Source organism: Ambystoma mexicanum, chromosome 5q (genome assembly GCF_040938575.1).
Source record: "Ambystoma mexicanum isolate Mex_15411 chromosome 5q, UKY_AmexF1_1, whole genome shotgun sequence".
NCBI classification, from domain to species: Eukaryota; Metazoa; Chordata; class Amphibia; order Caudata; family Ambystomatidae; genus Ambystoma; species Ambystoma mexicanum.
The window spans coordinates 888270354-888285399 of NC_090933.1; positions in this window are offsets into that span (position 1 = coordinate 888270354).

Consider the following 15046-nt stretch of genomic DNA (forward strand, 5'->3'; position numbering starts at 1 on the left):
ATACTTCAGTGGACCACGTCCTCTCAGCTTTCACGTGTTTTCTGTCAAGGAAGTTACTACGATATTAAATATCACGCATCGCTTACCTCAAATTTAATTAAGCAGTTTCAGTACGTCACGCATTTTCTCCACAAGCTCTGCACACAGACTCCATTGCATACACGTTCTGCGTGTCTTCAGCAATCAGCAACTTCCTCATTTAATTACTCCCTGCAATATTCAGCTTGCAGTGTTCTGCACTACAATTTGGCTGCCTACAGAAAAACTTCTTCAAACCTACTGGCTATTAAACTAAGGCAGATATACACGAACTGTGGCTCCCTTCATACCTCCTCTATAGTTCCCGATAACTCCCATCTGCCCCTTTTAGCTTTCTCGCTCTCTTCAACTTGGCTCAATTAATCTTCAGAACATGCACCCCTGCACCTTATCAGGGTGGAGAGCTCATAAAAATAAAAGCACAGGTGAGCAATAATTCGCGCTCCTACTGAAAGATCACTTCGGGTTTTAACCTCAACCTAGGCCCTAGTGGACAGAGTAGAATAGGTTCCAGCTGTCTTGGGAACTAATCGTTTTTCTACCTTTTTAGAATTCGCCTGTCAACACTAACCTAAGTAAACTTCTGAGGATAATCAACACCAGATCTGGGCGCTCCCGCAGAGTTCAGGTAAGCGTTACAACAACAGATGGAATGCCGGAACACCTGTCAAGCCAGATGGGCCTACTTTTTTTCTCAATATGATTTTTTCCTCACTTATCCACCGGGCAGTAAGAACATTATCACAGATAGCCTATCTAGGAATCCATTGGTCTACAGCAACGTTCCATTCCAGGGAGATTGTTTATTACCAGAGGTGTCATTTGTAGGAGTAATGTCCAGATTCCTCCAAGATGTTAAGGCTGCCTCCCCTTCTGCCCTGACTCCACTCACTCGAGACCAAGTGAACAGATTAACAGAGAAGTAAGGACTTTGGTTCCACCAGATTAGATTATTCATACCCGAATTCACACAACAAGCATTGATAATGTCAGGGGGACATGATTGTACGATTGCCAGACACAAGGGTGTCTCTGCTACTTCTGACCTTCTTTCCCGTACTTTTTGGTGGCCCAACATGCTCAGAGATATAGAAGACTATGGGGGTTGTTTCAGAGTTTGGAGGTAAGTAACTGCCCATACCGGCATGGAGTAAATACCATGTCCGTGTAGGTCAGAGCCCGCTAATAGAGGGCTATTACGACCTCACGGCATGAGCTTTGCGCCATGCTGGTAACGACATTACCGGCATGCCGCTAAAGTCCCTAAAAAGGCTCTTAGTGCCATCAAGTAAAGCGCAGATTGCACTACCGGCATGACACAAGACAGTATTAGCGGTGACCGCCAATAACGGTGACCGTTAATAAGCGGAACCGGAAGCAGCGTCATCGCACAGGAACGGGAAAGAGCACGGCGGCCATCTTTAAAAACACAATCCATTGCCATCCTCATCAGTCAGGACCTGTAGGACATTGCTGTGTGAGAAATCCAATCCATAACAACACCACCATGCCCAAGGCTGTTAAAAAGGGCCTCTCCCGCCAGCGCAAGAAGCGCTTTGATGAAGATGAATTGACCATGCTTGCGGAAACCCTGGAAGAACATGCAGATGTCGTGTTTGCCCAGAGCCTTGAGAGGGAGGCCATATTCAGAAAGAAGGAGATCTGGGCACTAGTGGAGCAAAAAGTAAGCGCAGTTGGCAATACCCCCCGCACAACCAAGGACTGAAGAAAGAGGTGGGATGACTTGCGCCTGCGAGCCCGCAACATCCTCTCAGCCAACAGGAGCCAGGCCATGTCAACTGGCAGAAGAGCAAGCTCTCCCATAAAGCTGTCCCGGTCGGAGGACATATGAGCAAGCCTGTTCGGCATGGAGGCCATTGAAGGCGTGGGGGACATGGAGTGTGGGGCCACGTCATCTGCGGACGGAGGTGAGTGTCCTAAGAAAACACTGTAATGCAGAGTCAGATGATAGTCCACCAATATGTCTGTTTAAAGAAGCAAGCCATGGCCCAATGCACACACATTTCCAGCATAGTTGTCGTAAGCAGCACAGACACATGCAGATGCCTGCAGCAAGGCAATGGTATACCTTACACAAACCACACTAAGACGTTAATGGCATAAGTCACACTGCATGCAGGCCACAACAAATATGCATGTCACATAGCATACGTGTTCCTCAACATGAGTGACCCCAACGTATGCCTGCATTACCCACCCATATAGCGAGCAATGGGATCATCCAAACTCAACTGCCTATTACGCTCTATTGTGTAGATGAGCAGTTATACAAATGTATGCATGATGCTTATCAAACCATCACTCATGCCGTCCCTCTCTTCGACCCACACAGGCTCAGACCATGACAGCGAGGCACAGGACTCACCCCTACAGCCAACCACACCCCGGAAGAGGGCCTGGGATGAGGCCAACAGGCCTTCAACCTCCAAAGCCCAACACAAGGCTCGCCATGCACCACAGAGTAAACCACCTCCGGATGCCACTGCATTGGTGCCACCAAGGGTCGTCGAGATAGAACCAGCAACACCAGTCACACTGGCACAGGACACAATTGAAGCAACACACTCAGCAGAGTCCAGTTCAGTCGGGGAGGCGGCAGCCACAGCACCCCTGGCTGAGGAGGAGGTGCAGGAAGAGGTGTGGGTGCCCGTTGATGACGTCCCCTCAGAATGTCTCCGCACACCAAGTCCGGCACCATCCCCACACCTCACATCGTTGGAGTCCGACCAAGCCACCACACCGGAGCAATCTGGGGGGAGTTCAACCAAGGGGCCATGAATCCCATAGGGGAGCCGATAGACATTGTACATGACACCCAAGCACCCTCCACCTCCACAGGTGTACCGGCGGGGCAGCAGCGGCAGGAGGAGCAAACTGCCCTGGTGTGACAATTTGTGAGTGACAATGCCCAGGTAAGGCAGGAGTGGCGCAAAAACACTGCCTCTCTGGGCAAGATCATTTCCGATAACACTGCCTCCCTGGGCAAGATCTTTGCCGAAAACACTAGACTGTGTGAGGAGGTATCAGCCCTGCAGCAGGTCCTCGGCCGCATTGCTGATGCATTGGAGGCTGAGCGTCTGGCCCCCCAAATGGAGCAGGCGGCCACCCAATCGTCCTCCAGCTCAACACAGACAAGCCCACTCCGCAGGTCGTTGCGCACCCTGTGCCGCCCGGACATGCCACCACCAGGTGCAGGGAGTGGCAGGAAGTAGACTGGCCAGCCTGATGAAGGCAATAGACACTTGTTGGGACATGAGTGTGGGAGCGGGGGGGGGAGGTTGAGGGTGTGTGGAGGAGTTTTGGGGGGAGGGGGTGAGGGTGTGTGGGGGAGTTTTAGGGGGAGGGGGAGTAGGGTGAGGGTGGTGGAGGGTTAGTACAGTTTCATTTTCATTGTAATCTTCAATACACCCGTTGTGTTAAAAAATGACTTGAGTGGACATCCATCATTGCGCAGGTGTCATTTATTCATATGCAGTGCATAGTGTACATGTACCCCCACCCAGTGCCCTCCATCCAACTATCATGTCACCCTCTGCAGCCATGTGTGTCAGAAATATTGTGCAATCACTGACTGACGCACAGCACATCCCTCCTGTGCATCGGCACCGCGATGATGTGCAGCCACAACTTCTTCATCCCTTTCATCATCACCAGGTGGTAGCAGTTCAATGTCAGGGGGCAGGGGCACGTTCCGTCGGATGCACATGTTGTGCAGCACGACACATGCCATGATGATCTTGGCCACCTTCTCATGCCTGTAGTGGAGTGCCCCACCTGACCGGCTAAGGCTTCGAAACAGTGCCTTCAAAAGGCCAAAGGTCTGCTCAATGAACACACAGGTACGGGTGTGGGGTTGATTGTAGTCTTCCTCATGCCTGTTCTGAGGGTTTCGGACAGGGCTGAGGAGCCACGGCTTCAAGGCATAGCCACTGTCACATGCATGGGAGGCAATAAAAGGTATATGTCAGTGGATTCATGATGGACAGCTGTAGTAGTCACACATGCCTGCAGGTTATCGTTGGTCACATGCACATGTCTCTGGTTGTATGCATGCCATTGTTAGGCCCTCTATGTCTCCTGTGCCATGGAATAATGGTGTGGCTTGCATCTTCATGATGATACACGGTGTGCACTGCCGTATTGTTGCTCATGCATTGTGTATGCATACAGCTGTGTTCGTGTCAAATATGTGATGTGTTGTGTTCTGTATGAATTACTGACTGGAAGTGTTGGCGGTAGGCTCTGCAATATTAGGCTTTCAGCGCTGATTTTTCCCATGGTGACATGCAGCATTCCTGTGGTTGTGGCAGCCCTGTGACAGACAGTGGGTTCCCTTGGTGGTTCTGTTCAATGTACTCCCATGGATGCTTGTCCTGTGTGGTGATTTGCTGAAGACAGCAACATAGTGCATATACACTGCATGTTGCTGGATAGTGTTACGGAGGGTGAGGTCCGCTGATGAGTGGTGCATGTGTTGTGGGATGTGGGGTGGTTTACTGTTTGTCATGTTGTGATAGGTGTCGAACTTACTTAATTCCTATGGGAGTTGGGTGTCATGTTCTGTTTGGGATGCTTTGGGGCAGTGTTTGGTGATGTGCACATCGTGCTGTCACATCAACATTGACACCATGGTGGTGTGTGCATCTCTCCTCCATTTCAGTGCCATGTGCCTGTCATGCAACTTACCAAGCAGCCAGGCACGTCGTCCAGCATGTCGCTCCATGTAGCATGGTAGCGTGGAGTTCCGCAGGACCATAGAGTCATGAGTTGATCCAGGATATCGGGCACAACAATGTGTGATGATCTTGCTGGCGTCGCATACCATGCTCACATTGATGGAGTGGTATTGCTTGCGGATGCGGTACACCACGTCCATGGCATGCAGGACCACCAACTCCACGTGGGTGCAGTGGAGGGCACCTATACAATTTGGCATGCCTGCCAGTGCATGGAAGGCAACTTTTGCATCAAAAATCTCCTGGGGAGTCCGTGGTAGGGGTATGTAGTCCCTTGTGTGCTTGAGGAGGGCATATAGCACTTGGTTCAGAATGCAAGAAAATAAGGGTTGTGATGTGCCATGCATGTGCCCCACTGTGTGCTGGTAGGTGCCTGTGGCAAGGAAAAGGAGCACCGACACTACCTTCAGTAGAGGAGGGATGGCGGTGTGTATTTCAATGAGGCTGACAATGTCGTCATGTATTATGTCCACGATGATGGTGATGGTGTCCCAATCCAGACGTTACAGGGTGTGGATCTGCTCCGGGGTTAGGTTGAAAGGACTGGCTCTGATGCAAGGGACCGCTGGCTGCACTGGTGGGGCATGCTGGGTCTGTCTCACTCTCCTTCTCCTCCTGCGTCTCCTCTGTGGTGCCTGCTGTTGCTGTTATTGTTGTTGCTGGTGTTGCAATGCAACAATGTCCTCCAGCTCCAGTATTGCTACTACTTTCGGAATCATCTTAGTGTGGGAAGGGGTGTGGTGTGTGGGTGCGCTCCTTTTGTACTGGTCCAGACTCTGTTTGCCTCCACCTGTGCTGATTGTGTGCACCTGTGGCAGTTGGGAACACTGCACATAGCATTTTACGGTTGGTTCTGCCGGTATCCCTTATTAGCTCCTTCATGATGCTGGTATTTGCTTGTCCGCCTGACTTGTGATTTCCTCCCATTAGCAGCATGCCGGTATTGGCGGTATGATGGGCCGCGTGCCCGCGCCAATGCCGCTATTAGCGGCACAGTTATTAACGTTATTAAGCAGTGTCTTAGGTCGGAATAGCCCGTAGCGGTAAGCGTTGCCGGTAATCCTTTACCGGCATCATTTTTCCCTTACCTCCAACCCTATGTGTTATCCTATCCAATATGTGCCAGAAGCAAGAGTACCACAGCAAGACCCATCGGACTTCTTGAACAGGCCGCATTGCCCACAGAACCTTGGATTCATATATCTACAGATTTTGTGGTAGATCTGCCTCCTTTTCAGAACCACACCGTAATTATAAGTCAACAATTTCGGCAAGCTGGCTCATCTCTCGCCCCTAAAAAATGTTCCTTCTGCTTCAGAGTTGGCTCGAGTGTTTCTTAGAGATGTGGTGAGGTTGCATGGGATACCCAAAACAATACTGTCGGGCAGAGGTACCCAATACATATCCAAATTATGGAAGACTCTGTGTGACTTATTAGAAATTAAAGGGCTCTGACCTCTGGCTATCACCCCCAATCTAATGGACAGACCAAATGTTTAATTGCCACCATGGAGCAGTACCTTAGGTGCTTTGCCAACTCAGAACAAGATAATTGGTATTCGCTATGCCAATGGCTGAATTTGCATATAACAATACCACATATTTAGCCATCAAGATATTACCTTTCTTTTGTACTTATGGCAGGCATCTCTGTGTATTTCCTGCAGGTTCTTTCCAAACATCCAACCTACTGACGGTTTTTCACGCCTCCTTACTGAAACCTTTTAGACCGGATGAACACCAGAGAAAAAGGACCCTCCGTACCTATGTAACTGATCCGACCCCTGAAGTTTACGAAGTTGAACGGATAGTCGATTCACGGTACAAGAAGTGTAGACTGCAGTATTTAGTGAGATGGAAAGGCTACTCCTAAAAGGAAGACTCATGGGAACATCAAACAAATATCTCAGCTCCTGTATGCCTTCAACGTTTTCACCAGTTACACCCGGGTAAACCCGGGGAGGATCCCCTGAGAAGAAGGCATACTGTCATGAGGGCTGGTGCTGGTGCTTGGAAGTACTGGACACAGTGGACACTCCACCATTAGTGTGCCATCTGAGCCCAGGTACGCAGTCTAGTCTTACTGAAGTGGTTCCTATATCACGTCCTTGGCCCTGCCCCTCAGCATGTTGCAACACTAGGAAATCTTTTGTTCCGCTCTGCTCGTTTCACTTTATCTTTGGTAAAACTATTCCAGCTACATTGACTTTGTCACTCCCTCGTTATACCTTTGTACTATTGTGCTTTTGTTCATTTCCTTTTTTGCCTTTCTAGCTGCTGGCGAGCCTCCCTGTTTACTTTTCGCCAATGCTCTGTCCGTCTTTCCGAACTCCCAGCCAGGATGTGGATCGACTTTCATAAACATGATACTGGCAAACTTCTGGATGCCATCTACGAACCTTCTGGTCAATGGGCTAGGCTCGGGCCAGATCAATATACAGAGAGGCACTATGCAGGGCTGTTCCTTATCCTCTTAATTTTGGCAATGGCAATGGAGCCATTTGCTGCACAAATCAGACAAGATCAAACTAACGAGGGGGTAAAATGCAGGGGAACCAGACATAAAATTGCCCTATATGCAGACAATGTCATGCTCTTCATGTCAAATACCGGGGACACACAGCCTAGAGTAATGCAGAAACTGCAAGAGGTCTCAGGGTTCCACATAAACTACGTAAAATCAAAGGCTCTGAATATAACAGAGGAACGGGAGGTGATCACTAAGCTCGAACGGTCACTCCCACTTCTCTGGGAAAAGCAATTACTAGAATATCTGGGCGTCTGCTTGACTGGGAAAACTAGTGATGTATACGAGGTAAACATTAAACCTCTATGGAAACAGCTGCAAGAAGACCTGCGCAGATAGGACAACCAAGAGCTGTCTTGGTTTGCCCGAATAGCAGCAGTGAAAATGACCCTACTCCCCAGTATGCTCTATGTCGTTAGCCCCAGTAGAGATCCCGCCCCGGGCTTCTAAAACTTTGCAATCCGCTATATCTTCCTTTGTGTGGAGGGTAAAAGGTCCAGAATTCAGAAGAAAATTATGATGCAACCCCCCCCCCCCTCCTTGGGGGTCTGGGAATACCAGATGTAGAGAGATATATCCGGGCGGCACATATAGCACCTATGCTGTACTGGGCAGCACAAGACAGCAACCTGGGCTGGCTCCAAATAGAACAGGAGGTCACTACGCTCCCTCTGAAAACACTATGTACCTTTGCACCGCACAAATGCCTGTCAGGGGGAAAACTCCTTGAAGCTACTAGGGTGGCGCTTAATAGTTGGGACAATGAGTTAAGAAAGAGTAACATTCACCGTGGGCTGTGCCCACACTCACCATTAGCATACAACCCCAAATTCACCCCTGGACTTCAGATAAAATTCTGGGAAGGTTGGGTAGCTGCGGAAACTTTTATCCTGGCAGACATGTACCGGGATGGGGAACCACTGTCTTTTGAGGAATGCAAACAAACATTTCTTATTGGGGAAAACGAAAGATACATATACCCTCAGATAAGGCATTTGATCACACATCGACTGTCAAAAGAGCAGCTAATAGACCCCTGATAGGTCTTGAACTGACACTACAGCAGGGTTCAGCTAGGAGAGGAATCTCTAGGCTCTACAAATTATTGGACAAAGCCCTACCGAAAGTTGTCTTACAGTACAAAACTAGCTGGGAAAATGACCTAGGGGAAACTATTATGGTGGAAGAATGGGGGCGGATATGGGCGAGAGCACATAAAACCTCTAGATGCACTGCAATTAAGGAATTGGCCTACAAGGTTTGTTACTGATGGTACATGCCCCCCAGCAGACTGCATAAGATAAACGCTAAATATTCCTCACTCTGCTGGGGGGAATGTGGGGAAAGGGGGGACTTTTACCACATGTGGTGGACTTGCCCTAAGGGGGTGATATTCTGGAAAGCGGTGCTGGGACACCTAAAAGCAATGACAGGAATTACTATGCCATATGACCCGAAAGTCATCTTGCTGGGAGCAGTAGCTGAAAATACATATGCGGCAAGGTGGCACAAAGCCATGCTTATCACGCACCTTCTCTCGGCTGCAAGACTGACACTGGCTCAGGGATCGAAAATGGTACAGGGCCCAATAATTGCGTGATGGTGGATACAAATATGGGGAATATGGCAATGGAGAAGATTTGCGTGCTGAAGTCTGGTAGATATCTCAAATTCCTGCCAATATGGGAACCCTTTCGGGAACTGGTAAAGGATAAAGAACCTCACTACTACAAACCCAGGATTCTTAGAAACGCTGACGCCTGCTAAAGTATTAAATAAGCCCAAACTAGAGGGACTAAGATACCCAGCAAACCTCAGTCACAAACAACCTCAGAACTGTTTTAGTTGGGAAAAGGGGGGGTGTTGGGTTGGGGGTTTTAGAAAGTTAAAACCTGCAGAGCCTGCAGAGACACTTTATGGGACTACAAAGGATCTGTGAGATAGCGTCCTCTCTGACCCTGGTTGCGAGCACCAGCCCTGGACAGTGTGCTATGAAATCTGTTTTCCTTTGGCCCTTAGTATGATGCCTGTCGTTTCATGCACTCCTACTATGGTTATGCTATGATTTATATATGTCTATATTGTACTATTTTCCTTATGGGTTAGTGGTACTTGGCTCTTCTAGGTTCCTTATATGACTTGTGAGAAACCTGAAGGTTCTCCGTAGCTAGTCCCCGGGGATCTGTCGTCTAGGTGGCCAGGACACAGACATCGCTATCGGATCCACGAAAGACAACGGACTAACACCAGTGCTGTTTACCTGACATTTCCCGATACAAGGGTCAGGCAAAGTCAGGCAATTGACCAGAATCACACACACACTCGACGGCCCTTTCCCTTCCCCACAGGGATAAAAGGTGGAGCACAAGAGCACAGGATGAGCAAGGCAGACCGCAGGACGTGAGAGCTAACTTAGCACGGCAGTTCAAGAGGAGGGGAAAGACGGCGCAGACTGAAAGGGTAACAAGGGGAGAAGAAACCTTGCCCTTTCCAACCAAGGCCTGTGAAGCGTACACAAAGGGAATCCTAATCCTGCGAAAAATAGCCAGCGTGTGTTGCAGCAGATGTCTACGGTATATGAGACCTTCCTCTGCTGACAACCAAGCCGGGGAGAGACGCAGGTCCCTATGGTACCAACCTTGACTCGTCGGAGAAGAAAGCCAAGCAGTTCATCACAGCCGAGCGAAGAGCCTATAAGAACCCGAACTGTGCTGAACGATAAATAGCCAATGGCTAATTTGAACTTTTGAAGACGCATACAGAAACTATTGAGAAAAAAAGGGGAAAAACGGCAACATTGGTGTCCGGCACCACGTGGATGCTCAGGCAGGCAACTCTGGGCTATTACCCGATGATAGAAACTACCGTAACCAGAAGCCCTTGGGAGGGGGCGAAAAGAGGTCAAAGTGGTCATACAGGGGTCTTGTAAAATCCTCTGTACCGTCAAAAAAGTCTTTGACCGACAGATGATTGCGAAGGTAAGGAAATTTAATCGCACTTGGTGAAATGAGCGAATTAACAGTGTGTTTTAAAAGTTGGCCAGAGTGAACCCAGCAGAGGGAAGCCTGAAGAATTGTTTGAAAAGGCAGTAAGACTCGTGAAAGTAAGAAAAGTCACAGTAAACCCGAAAGAGGTAGGCGGACGTTTTAAAGGGGTCAGAGCCTGAAAGAAGGAGATAGATCCAGAGGTGGAAAGCTATCCCCCAAACTTCATTAGAAAAGGAACTGTTTAGTTGATTTGTTGAATAAGATTTGTGAAGGGTCAACGCCCAGAAGAGGGGGACCCCGGGGTGAAGCCATCACCCAAAGTTTACGTGAAGCAGAACTTTGTGTTTGTTTATTGGATACATCAGGCCTCGAAGGCAAGAGACTTTTTATTGAAAAGAGACTTAACCATCAAGGAACCTGATAGCTGGTACAGAACTGTCGGCTTGTGCTGGGAAAGCTTGAGCGTGTGCTGTACTCATGAGATCCACTTTGTCCCGTGCTCAAAACGTGGGCAAGGGAGACCCCTGGCAATCACATCCTGACTTATCATTTGTGAACACTTCTTTCTTTATTGAAAACCCTATCCCACACTCTTTTTGTGATTAGTTGTAAGGAATTGGCAATGTTTTTTTTTTTTTAGCATAGGCCTTTTATTTTGACACAACGCCACAAGGACTGCCTTATTTTTTGTTTGATGGTCGAAGCTTGCTCCCATCTTAGATTTAGGTTAGGTGTTTTTCCACCTTACATTTATAGTTCAATATGACATCCTTGAAATGTGATCACTTGTATCTGTCTTTAATGTTGCCACCATGAGTTCCTTACATACCCTGTAGTTCCATATGGTTAGTTGCAATAAGCAGATGCAAGCTTTCTCTGCAGCTCTTGCTGTCTTGTGTTTCTGCGTTTTGCTAATGAAAAGGAAAGGCTTCTGACAGTATGTATATCTATCTGCATGGAGGGTTGGCCTCCCCCCTCGTCAGGCACTTCCATCCGGTTTGGTTCGAGGGGAGGCTCCGTTCTGGGGTCCCCTAGCTTCTTAAAGAAGCTCACATTCCGGGTGACGGCCAACCTCCCGTCCGAGGCCGTCACCCTGGACCCCTTGACAGCCACCACATCAAGTGGCTCAGGTTCGTAGGGGAGAGAGAGCTTTCCATGGGGATGTCGGTTCCTAATAAGCACCTCATCTCCCGGCTCCAGTCGCTGCGGGCGGAGTCCTCTCCTGGCGTTCTCCTGCTCGATCCACAGCCGGCGATCCATCTCCACCTGCTGGTCATCAATCACCCCGAGCTCCTTTTCCCCCACCTCAGGCAGCAGCCCTCTGGGGCACCGTTTGAATAGGGCCTCAGCTGCCGCCACTCCCGTGGACGCTAGGGGGGTAGTGCGATACACTCGCAAAAACTGGTAAAGAGCCCTCTGCAGACACTGTCCCTGGCCTATCCTGAAGGTCTTGTTCAGTGTCCTCATCAGCCTCTCTGCCTCTCCGTTCGCCCGCGGCCAGAGGGGGGGTCATCTTCCTATGTTGGACAGGGTGTGGGGGAATCCGTGGGCCGCAAACACTTTCTAGATGGCCACCACCACATTCTCAAAAGGCCACCGAGTCCACGAACTCTACCTCCGGATATCGAGAGTATTCGTCCATGACTGGAAGTGGGTGCCCAGCGGGGTAGATCCAAAGTCTGTGTGCTCCACTTCCCAGGTTCGCATGCCCTGGGGCATTGCTTCAATCGCCGGCTCTCTTTGCAGAGGAGACGCCGCCTGACACCAGGCACAGGCAGCAATAAAGTCATCGACCTTCCACTCCAACTCCAGGAACCACACCTTGAGGCGTAGCCGAGCCTTGGTCTTCGCGGCGCCTTGGTGTCCATGGTGGGCCAGAGCGATCACGTCCTTGACCTTTGATTGGGGGACGACTATCCGGTCGCCAGAAGGCCGGAAGCTGAGAACAACTCCTCCCTCACCTTCCACAGTTGCTCCAGCCCTATCTTGGCTTCTTGTGTGCGCTCGGCCAGGGACTCCAGCACCGTCTTCCATGAACCCTGTTGCACGGCTTGTTTCAAAATTTGGAAGCACTCATCACACGCTGCAGCTGCCTCCAGATCCTCCAGGGGCATGGCATTGGGGGTAGCCGCCTCCACCACCATGTGAACATGATCGTCCGCCTCCTCGGCACATGTGTCCTGCCCTTCCCCGCCGTTCATACCGGGATGTCTGGACAAATAGTCTGCTGCATTGTTCAGACCTGGCCGATATACGAGAGTAACCCCGTATTCCAGGAGGGCAAGCATCCATCGCTCTATCCTCACCGGTGGTTTGAACGAGGACCCCACCAGTATGGGAAGCAGGGGCTTGTGGTCTGTTACGACAGTGACCGGGTGGCCCAGGACGTAGAGCCTGAAATGCCTGCAACCCCATAGCACTGCCAGAGCCTCACGTTCGATTTGTGAGTACCGCTGTTTGGTGTCGGACAGCGCCCTACTGGCATAAGCCACTGGGTGGACACTGCCATCCTGATCGACTTGTGTCAACACGGCCCCCAAGCCAAAAGAGCTAGCGTCCACGATGATTTCTGACGGCAAAGTGGGGCCGTAAAACGCCATGGTATCTTCAGCCGTGAGGGCACTCTTGATATCATCGAAGGCTGCCTGCTCGAGGGAGCCCCACTGCCAGGTTGTTTCCTTCTTTGTAAGGGCCCTCAGAGGCTCAGATCTTGAGGCAAGGTTCTGAATGAAGCGTCCACAGTAGGTTACCATGCCAAGAAAGCTCCTCACATCAGACACCGACTTGGGTGGTTGGGCCTTCTGAATGTCCTGAACTTTTCTTGGATCTGGCGACACACCTCCCTCCTTGAAAACAAATCCCAAGAATTCAATGGACGGGCGCAGGAACTCACATTTCTCTCTGTGGAGCGTGAGGCCCAGCGATTGTAGTCTTTCAAAGGTCCTTGCCAGCTTGTGCAGGTGGTCCTCCTCAGTTCTGGCAAACACTAGGATATCATCCCTAATGTTTAAAACGCCATCCAGGTCAGCAAGGGTGCCTCGGATGATGTTCTGAAACACCTCCGCTGCCGATAACACACCAAAACTGAGTCTCTTAAAGTGGTAGAGTCCGCGGTGGGTGGTGAACATGGTTATATATCTTGACTCCTGGTGTAGGACGACCTGTTGATATCCGGCCCGGAGGTCCAGTTGGGAGAAAAACCGAGCGCCCTGCACCTCCGCAATGATGTCGTTGATGGTTGGGGTAAGGTGTCTCTCCCGCTTGATGGCCTTTTTGGGTAGCCTCATGTCAACACATATGCGGACGGAGTCCGGTTGCTTAGGTTTTCTTGCCACGACAATTGGTGACACCCACAGAGTTGGACCCTCCACCTTCTCGGTGATGTCTAAGTTTACAAGATTGTCCAGTTCTTTTTCTATCTGCTCCCGAAGATGAAAAGGCACCCTCCGATGTTTCAGGGCTGTGGGCTGTACAGATTTGTCGATGTGCAGCCTCACCGGGTCACCAGTCATTTGTCCAATCCCATGGAACAGAGTGGCATACTTGTCCAGGAGATCATTGATGTCTTCGAGATATACAGAGTAGGCAAAGCTGACAATGCCGAGGGCCTCTGCTGCAGCACAACTCAAAAGAGTATTCATGCTCAGCGGCGTGACATAGAACTGGGCAGTGATTTGTGAGCCATTATGTTCCACTTTTGCTACAAACGCGCCATCCAGCGGGATGGGTTCTGAGCCCCCAAAAGCAAAGATACGGGCCTTCGGGCTGACCAACCTGGGAGGTGTGTCCATCGCATCATAATGTCCACAGGCCATCACATTGACTGAGACACCCGTGTCTACGAGTACTGGGACCAGTGACTTGTTTACCTCCACCACACACCTCGGTTGGCGTCTGTTTTTCGATTTGAGGACCCCCACACTCGATACGAAAAAGATGTTCTCTTCCTCTTCTGCTGGGGCACCCTCCTCGCCCTGGTCGACTTGGGCCACGTTCGGGGGGCTGTTCTGACGAAGGAACCCAGACGGAACCAGGCCTCTGGGCACCATCACAGGCAGGGCTGCCTTGCACACACGGGAATAGTGATCCGTGAGGCCACACCTTCCGCAAGTCCTTCCAGCCACAGGACACTCAGCAGGGTGGGGCAAGTGTTAACCACACTTCTGGCACGACTCACCAGCTCTTCCGCCCCTGTCACAGAGGCCAGATCCAGGTCTTCTGACACCTCTGCCACCCTGCCACATGGCACATACCTCTTCAGTCTTCACCGAGCGTGAGCCAGCCTCCATCCTGGATGCCCTGGTTTCAGACACTTCATGGCAGCGTCCCAACTCCGGGATGCAAGCAAGCGTGGTACCTGGTTTTCTCAACACCTCCCGTCTCAGTTTGCCTGAGGAGCACGCCTGAATGAGCATAGTCCAGATCATGTTATGTTATGTTATTTTGCATTTATATAGCGCCTTATATACCATTGGTATGGTCTGAAGGCGCTGGTAGGTTGTACGCCCTTGGGAACCGAAGTTCAGGTCAGTAGAGAGAGTAGAGGGAATCAAAAGGTGCGTGTGAGCACCGGGTATGTGTGCAGCTTGTGCGGTATTCGTGTGATAGCTGCTTCTTAGCTGTAGGTGAGGTGGTTGAGAGATCAGGAGTATGTGTTCGCTCCGGCTGGGTTTATCCAGACCGGATGTGGCTGCATTAGGCCTGAGAAGAACGCTTAGCTGGGGGTGTGTAACCAG